This window comes from Arachis ipaensis, chromosome B4 (genome assembly GCF_059453495.1).
Source record: "Arachis ipaensis isolate K30076 ecotype BB chromosome B4, ASM5945349v1, whole genome shotgun sequence".
NCBI classification, from domain to species: domain Eukaryota; kingdom Viridiplantae; phylum Streptophyta; class Magnoliopsida; order Fabales; family Fabaceae; genus Arachis; species Arachis ipaensis.
The window spans coordinates 65,662,427-65,669,535 of NC_142439.1; the positions used below are offsets into that span (position 1 = coordinate 65,662,427).

Genomic DNA, 7,109 nt, shown 5'->3' on the forward strand with positions numbered 1-7,109 from the left:
AAATCAGTAACTCTTTTTCAAAATTAATTTCAAAATTCCCTCTCCCTCATATTCTTCTATTTATTTATTACTTACTAACACTTCTCTTCATCTCATATCTCTGTTATCCTCACCCTTGTGTTTGGATTCTCCTCCCTTCTCTTTCCTTACATTACATTCTTTTCTTCTTCTACTCACAAAAAGGAATCTCTATACTGTGACATAGAGAATTCCATATTTTCTTTGTTATTCCCTTCTTTGTCATATGAGCAGGAGTAAGGACAAGAACATTCTTGTTCAAGCAGATCCTGAACCTGAAAGGACTCTGAAGAGGAAACTAAGAGAAGCTAAAATACAACAATCCAGAGACAACTTTACAGGAATTTTCGAACAAGAAAAGGAGATGGCAGCCAAAAATAATAATAATAATGCAAGGAGGATGCTTGGTGACTTTACTGCACCTAATTCCAATTTACATGGAAGAAGCATCTCCATCCCTACCATTGGAGCAAACAATTTTGAGCTGAAACCTCAATGAGTTTCTCTGATGCAGCAAAACTGCAAGTTTCATGGACTTCCATCTGAAGATCCTTTTCAGTTCTTAAGTGAATTCTTGCAGATCTGTGATACTATTAAGACTAATGGAGTAGATCCTGAAGTCTACAGGCTCATGCTTTTCCCGTTTGCTGTAAAAGACAGAGTTAGAATATGGTTGGACTCTCAACCTAAGGATAGCTTGATCTCTTGGGATAAGCTGGTCAAGGCTTTCTTAGCCAAGTTCTTTCCTCCTCAAAAGCTGAGTAAGCTTAGAGTGGATGTTCAAACTTTCAGACAGAAAGAAGGTGAATCCCTCTATGAACCTTGGGAGAGATACAAGGAACTGACCAAAAAGTGTCCTTCTGATATGCTTTCAGAATGGACCATCCTGGATATATTCTATGATGGTCTGTCTTTATTAGCTAAGATGTCATTGGATACTTCTGCAGGTGGATCCATTCACCTAAAGAAAATGCCTGCAGAAGCTCAAGAACTCATTGACATGGTTGCTAACAACCAGTTCATGTACACTTCTGAGAGGAATCCTGTGAGTAATGGGACGCCTCAGAAGAAGGGAGTTCTTGAAATTGATACTCTGAATGCCATATTGGCTCAGAATAAAATATTGACTCAGCAAGTCAATATGATTTCTCAGAGTCTTAATGGAATGCAAGCTGCATCCAACAGTACTCAAGAGGCATCTTCTGAAGAAGAAGCTTATGATCCTGAGAACCCTGCAATTGCAGAGGTGAATTACATGGGTGAACCCTATGGAAACACCTATAATCCCTCATGGAGAAATCACCCAAATCTCTCATGGAAGGATCAACAAAAGCCTCAACAAGGCTTTAATAATGGTGGAAGAAACAGGTTTAGCAATAGCAAGCCTTTTCCATCATCCACTCAGCAACAGACAGAGAACTCTGAACAAAATACCTCTAATTTAGCAAACTTAGTCTCTGATCTATCTAAGGCCACTCTGAGTTTCATGAATGAAACAAGGTCCTCCATTAGAAATCTGGAGGCACAAGTGGGCCAGTTGAGTAAGAAGATCACTGAAACCCCTCCTAATGCTCTCCCAAGCAATGCAGAAGAAAATCGAAAAGGAAAGTGTAAGGCCATTGATATAACCATCATGGCCGAATCCAAGAAGGAAGGAGAGGACGTGAATCCCATGGAGGAAGACCTCCTGGGACGTTCAGTGATCAATAAGGAGTTTCCCTCTGAGAACCAAAGGAATCTGAGACTCATCTAGAGACCATGGAAATTCCATTGAACATCCTTATGCCATTCATGAGCTCTGATGAGTATTCCTCTTCTGAAGAGAATGAGGATGTTACTGAAGAGCAAGTTGCCAAGTTCCTTGGTGCAATCATGAAGCTGAATGCCAATTTATTTGGTAATGGAACATGGGGAGATGAACCTCTCCTGTTCACCAATGAACTAAATGCATTGGATCAACTGAGATTGCCTCAGAAGAAGCAGGATCCTGGAACGTTCCTAATACCTTGCACCATAGGCACCATGACCTTTGAGAAGGCTCTATGTGACCTTGGGTCAGGAATAAACCTCATGCTACTCTTTGTAATGGAGAAACTGGGAATCTTTGAGGTACAAGCTGCTAAAATCTCATTAGAGATGGCAGACAATTCCAGAAAACAGGCTTATGGACAAGTAGAGGACATATTAGTAAAGGTTGAAGGCCTTTACATCCCTGCTGATTTCATAATCCTGGATACTGGGAAGGATGAGGATGAATCCATCATTCTTGGAAGACCCTTCCTAGCCACAGCAAGAGCTGTGATTGATGTAGACAGAGGTGAACTAGTCCTTCAATTGAATGAGGACTCCCTTGTGTTTAAAACTCAAGGTCATCCTTCTGTAAACATGGAAAAGAGGCACAGTAAGCTTCTCTCAGTACAGAGTCAACTAAAGCCCCCACAGTCAAACTCTAAGTTTGGTGTTGGGAGGCCTCAGCCAAACTCTAAGTTTGGTGTTGAACTCCCATATCCAAACTCTAAGTTTGGTGTTGGGAGTCTATAAAATTGACCTGATCACCTGTGTGGCTCCATGGGAGCCCACTGTCAAGCTATTGACAATAAAGAAGCGTTTGTTGGGAGGCAACCCAATTTTTATTTATCTAATTTTATTTTTATTTTATTATTCTTTCATGTTTTATTAGGTTCATGATCATGTGGAGTCACAAAATAAATAAAAAAATCAAAAACAGAATCAAAAACAGCAGAAGAAAAATCACACCCTGGAGGAAGGACTTACTGGCGTTTAAACGCCAGTAAGCAGCATCTGGCTGGCGTTCAACGCCAGAACAGAGCATGGATTTGGCGTTGAACGCCCAAAACAAGCAGCACCCTGGCGTTCAGACGCCAGGAATGCACACTGAGGAAAGCTGGCGCTGAACGCCAGAAACAAGCATAGAACTGGCGTTCAACGCCAGAAACATGCTGCATCTGGGCGCTGAACGCCCAGAACAAGCATCAATTCGGCGTTTAAATGCCAGAATTGCATGCAAAGGCATTTTACATGCCTAATTGGTGCAGGGATGTAAATCCTTGACACCTCAGGATCTGTGGACCCCACAGAATCATCTCAGCATCTGTGGACCCCACAGGATCCCCACCTACCTCCACTCATACTCTTCCCTCTTCTCAATGTTCATCCTCTCTTCCCAATAAACACCTTTCCCCAAAACCCTTCACCAATCACATCAAGCTCTCTTCCCTACTACCCATTCACCACTCACATCCATCCACTCTTCCGCATAAACCTACCTCACAAACCCCACCTACCTTCAAAATTCAAAATCACTTTCCCACCCAAACCCTCCCCATATGGCCGAACCTTAACCCCTCTCCCTCCACTATATAAACCTCTCCATTATTCTTCATTTTCACACAACACAACCCTCTCTTCCTCTTCTTGTCCGAAACACAACCTCTCTTCCTTTCCTCCATTTCTTCTTCTTCTTCTTCATCTCTTCTTTCTTCTCTTTCTCGAGGGCGAGCAATATTCTAAGTTTGGTGTGGTAAAAGCATAAGCTTTTTGTTTTTTCATTACCATTGATGCCACCTAAGACTGGAGAATCCTCTAGAAAAAGAAAAGGGAAGACAAAAGCTTCCACCTCCGAGTCATGGGAGATGGAAAGATTCATCTCCAAAGCCCATCAAGACCACTTCTATGATGTTGTGGCCAAGAAGAAGGTAATCCCCGAGGTCCCTTTCAAACTCAAGAGAAATAAGTTTTCGGAGATCCGACATGAGATCCATAGAAGAGGTTGGGAAGTTCTAACAAACCCCATCCAACAAGTTGAAATCCTAATGGTCAAGAGTTCTATGCTAATGCATGGATCACTAGGAACCATGATCAAAGTAAGAACCCGAACCCAAAGAATTATCTCACTATGGTTCGAGGGAATTACTTAGATTTTAGTCTGAAAAATGTGAGGTTGGCGTTCAACTTACCAATGATGGAAGAGAACGCATGCCCCTACACAAGGAGAGTCAACTTTGATCAAAGGTTGAACCAAGTCCTCATGGACATATGTGTGGAAGGAGCTCAATGGAAGATTGACTCAAAAGGCAAACCGGTTCAACTGAGAAGACTGGACCTTAAGCCTGTAGTTAGAGGATGGTTGGAGTTCATTCAACGCTCAATCATTCCCACTAGCAACCGGTCTGAAGTCACTATAGACCGGGCCATCATGATCCATAGCATCATGATTGGAGAAGAGGTGGAGGGTCATGAGATTATACCTCAAGAACTCTACAAGGTGGCTGACAAGTCCTCCACTATGGCAAGGTTAGCTTTTCCCCACCTCATTTGCCATCCATGCAATTCAGCTGGGATTGACATAGAGGGAGATATCCTCATTGATGAGGACAAGCCCATCACTAAGAAAAGGATGGAGCAAACAAGAGAGCCTATTCATGGATCTCAAGAGACGCATGAAGAAGCTCATCACCAAGAAATCCCTGAGATGCCTCAAGGGATGCACTTTCCTCCACAGAACTTTTGGGAGCAAATCAACACTTCCCGAGGAGAACTGAGTTCCAACATGGGATAACTAAGGGTGGAACATCAAGAGCACTCAATCATCCTTCATGTTAAGTGTTTATCTATGTTTGTGTCTTTATTACATGATCATTAGTATCTAAGTGTCTATGCCTTAAAGTAGTGAATATGAATCCATCACCTCTCTTAAATGAAAAATGTTTTTAATTCAAAAGAAAAAGAAGTACATAAGTTTCGAATTTATCCTTGAACTTAGTTTAATTATATTGATGTGGTGACAATACTTTTTGTTTTCTGAATGAATGCTTGAACAGTGCATATGTCTTTTGAAGTAGTTGTTTATGAATGTTAAATATATTGGCTCTTGAAAGAATGATGACAAGGAGACATGTTATTTGATAATCTGAAAAATCATAAAAATGATTCTTGAAGCAAGAAAAAGCAGTGAATACAAAAGCTTGCAGAAAAAAAAATTGGCGAAAAAAAAGAGAAAAAAAAAGAAAAAGCAAGCAGAAAAAGCCAAAAGCTCTTAAAACCAAGAGGCAAGAGCAAAAAGCCAGTAAACCTTAAAACCAAAAGGCAAGGGTAATAAAAAGGATCCCAAGGCTTTGAGCATCAGTGGATAGGAGGGCCTAAAGGAATAAAATCCTGGCCTAAGCGGCTAAACCAAGCTGTCCCTAACCATGTGCTTGTGGCGTGAAGGTGTCAAGTGAAAAGTTGAGACTGAGTGGTTAAAGTCAAGGTCCAAAGCAAAAAAAGAGTGTGCTTAAGAACCCTAGACACCTCTAATTGGGGACTTTAGCAAAGCTAAGTCACAATCTGAAAAGGTTCACCCAGTTTTGTGTCTGTGGCATTTATGTATCCGGTGGTAATACTGGAAAACAAAGTGCTTAGGGCCACGGCCAAGACTCATAAAGTAGCTGTGTTCAAGAATTAACACACTGAACTAGGAGAATCAATAACACTATCTGAACTCTGAGTTCCTATAGATGCCAATCATTCTGAACCTCAATGGATAAAGTGAGATGCCAAAACTATTCAAGAGGCAAAAAGCTACAAGTCCCACTCATCTGATTGGAGCTATGTTTCATTGATAGTTTGGAATTTATAGTATATTCTCTTATTTTTATCCTATTTGATTTTCAGTTGCTTGGGGACAAGCAACAATTTAAGTTTGGTGTTGTAATGAGCGGATAATTTATACGCTTTTTGGCATTGTTTTTAGTATATTTTTAGTGGGATCTAGTGACTTTTAGGGATATTTCTATTAGTTTTTATGTTAAATTCACATTTCTGGACTTTACTATGAGTTTGTGTTTTTTTCTGTGATTTCAGGTAATTTCTGGCTAAAATTGAGGGACTTGAGCAAAAATCAGATTCAGAGGTTGAAGAAGGACTGCTGATGTTGTTGGATTCTGACCTCCCTGCACTCAAAGTTGATTTTCTGGAGCTACAAAACTCAAAATGGTGCGCTTCTAATTGCATTGGAAAATAGACATCCAGGGCTTTCCAGAAATATATAATACTTCATACTTTGGCCGAGTTTAGAGGACGCAAATGGGCGTTGAACGCCAGTTCTACGCTGCAGTTTGGAGTTAAACGCCAGAAACATGTCACGAACCAGAGTTGAACGCCAAAAACACGTTACAACTTGGCGTTCAACTCCAGAAGAAGCCTCTGCACGTGTAAACTTCAAGTTCAGCCCAAGCACACACCAAGTGGGCCCCGGAAATGGATTTATGCATCAATTACTTACTTCTGTAAACCCTAGTAGCTAGTTTAGTATAAATAGGACTTTTTACTATTGTATTTACATCTTTGGAACATCTTTGATCAGTTTTATGCTATCATAGACTTTCGTGGGGGCTGGCTATTCGACCATGCCTGAACCTTTCACTTATGTATTTTTCAACGGTAGAGTTTCTGCACTCCATAGATTAAGGTATGGAGCTCTGGTGTTCCTCATGATTTAATGCAAAGTACTACTGTTTTATATTCAATTCAACTTTTTCCGCTTCTAAGATATCCATTCGCACCCAAGAACATGATGAATGTAATGATTATGTGACGCTCATCATCATTCTCACTTATGAACGCGTGCCTGACAAACACTTCCGTTCTACATGCAAACAAGCTAGAATGAGTATCTCTTAGATATCTAATACAGAGGACCGAGTCCGAGATATTAGAATCTTCGTGGTATAAGTTAGAACCCATGGATGGCCATTCCTGAGATCCGGAAAGTCTAAACCTTGTCTGTGGTATTCCGAGTAGGATCTGGGAAGGGATGGCTGTGACGAACTTCAAACTCGCGAGTGCTGGGCGTAGTGACAGACGCAAAAGGAGGATGAACCCTATTCCAGTATGATCGAGAACCTCCAGATGATTAGCCGTGCCGTGACAGAGCATTTGGACCTTTTTCACAAGAGAGGATGGGATGTAGCCATTGACAACGGTGATGCCCTATATAAAGCTTGCCCTGGAAAGGAGTAGGAAGGATTGGATGAAGACAGCAGGAAAGTAGAGGCTCAGAGGAACGAAAGCATCTCTATACACTTATCTGA

The 7,109-nt window shown here is 41.1% G+C and overlaps 1 non-coding gene across 1 annotated transcript; it reads right to left on the reverse strand.

Annotated features, from left to right (window-relative positions):
- Window positions 1-781: 781 nt before the first annotated feature.
- Window positions 782-889, reverse strand: LOC148567745 (small nucleolar RNA R71). Its single transcript, XR_015882807.1, has one exon. It is a non-coding gene; the product is annotated as a small nucleolar RNA R71 (small nucleolar RNA).
- Between the last annotated feature and the right edge of the window lie 6,220 nt (window positions 890-7,109).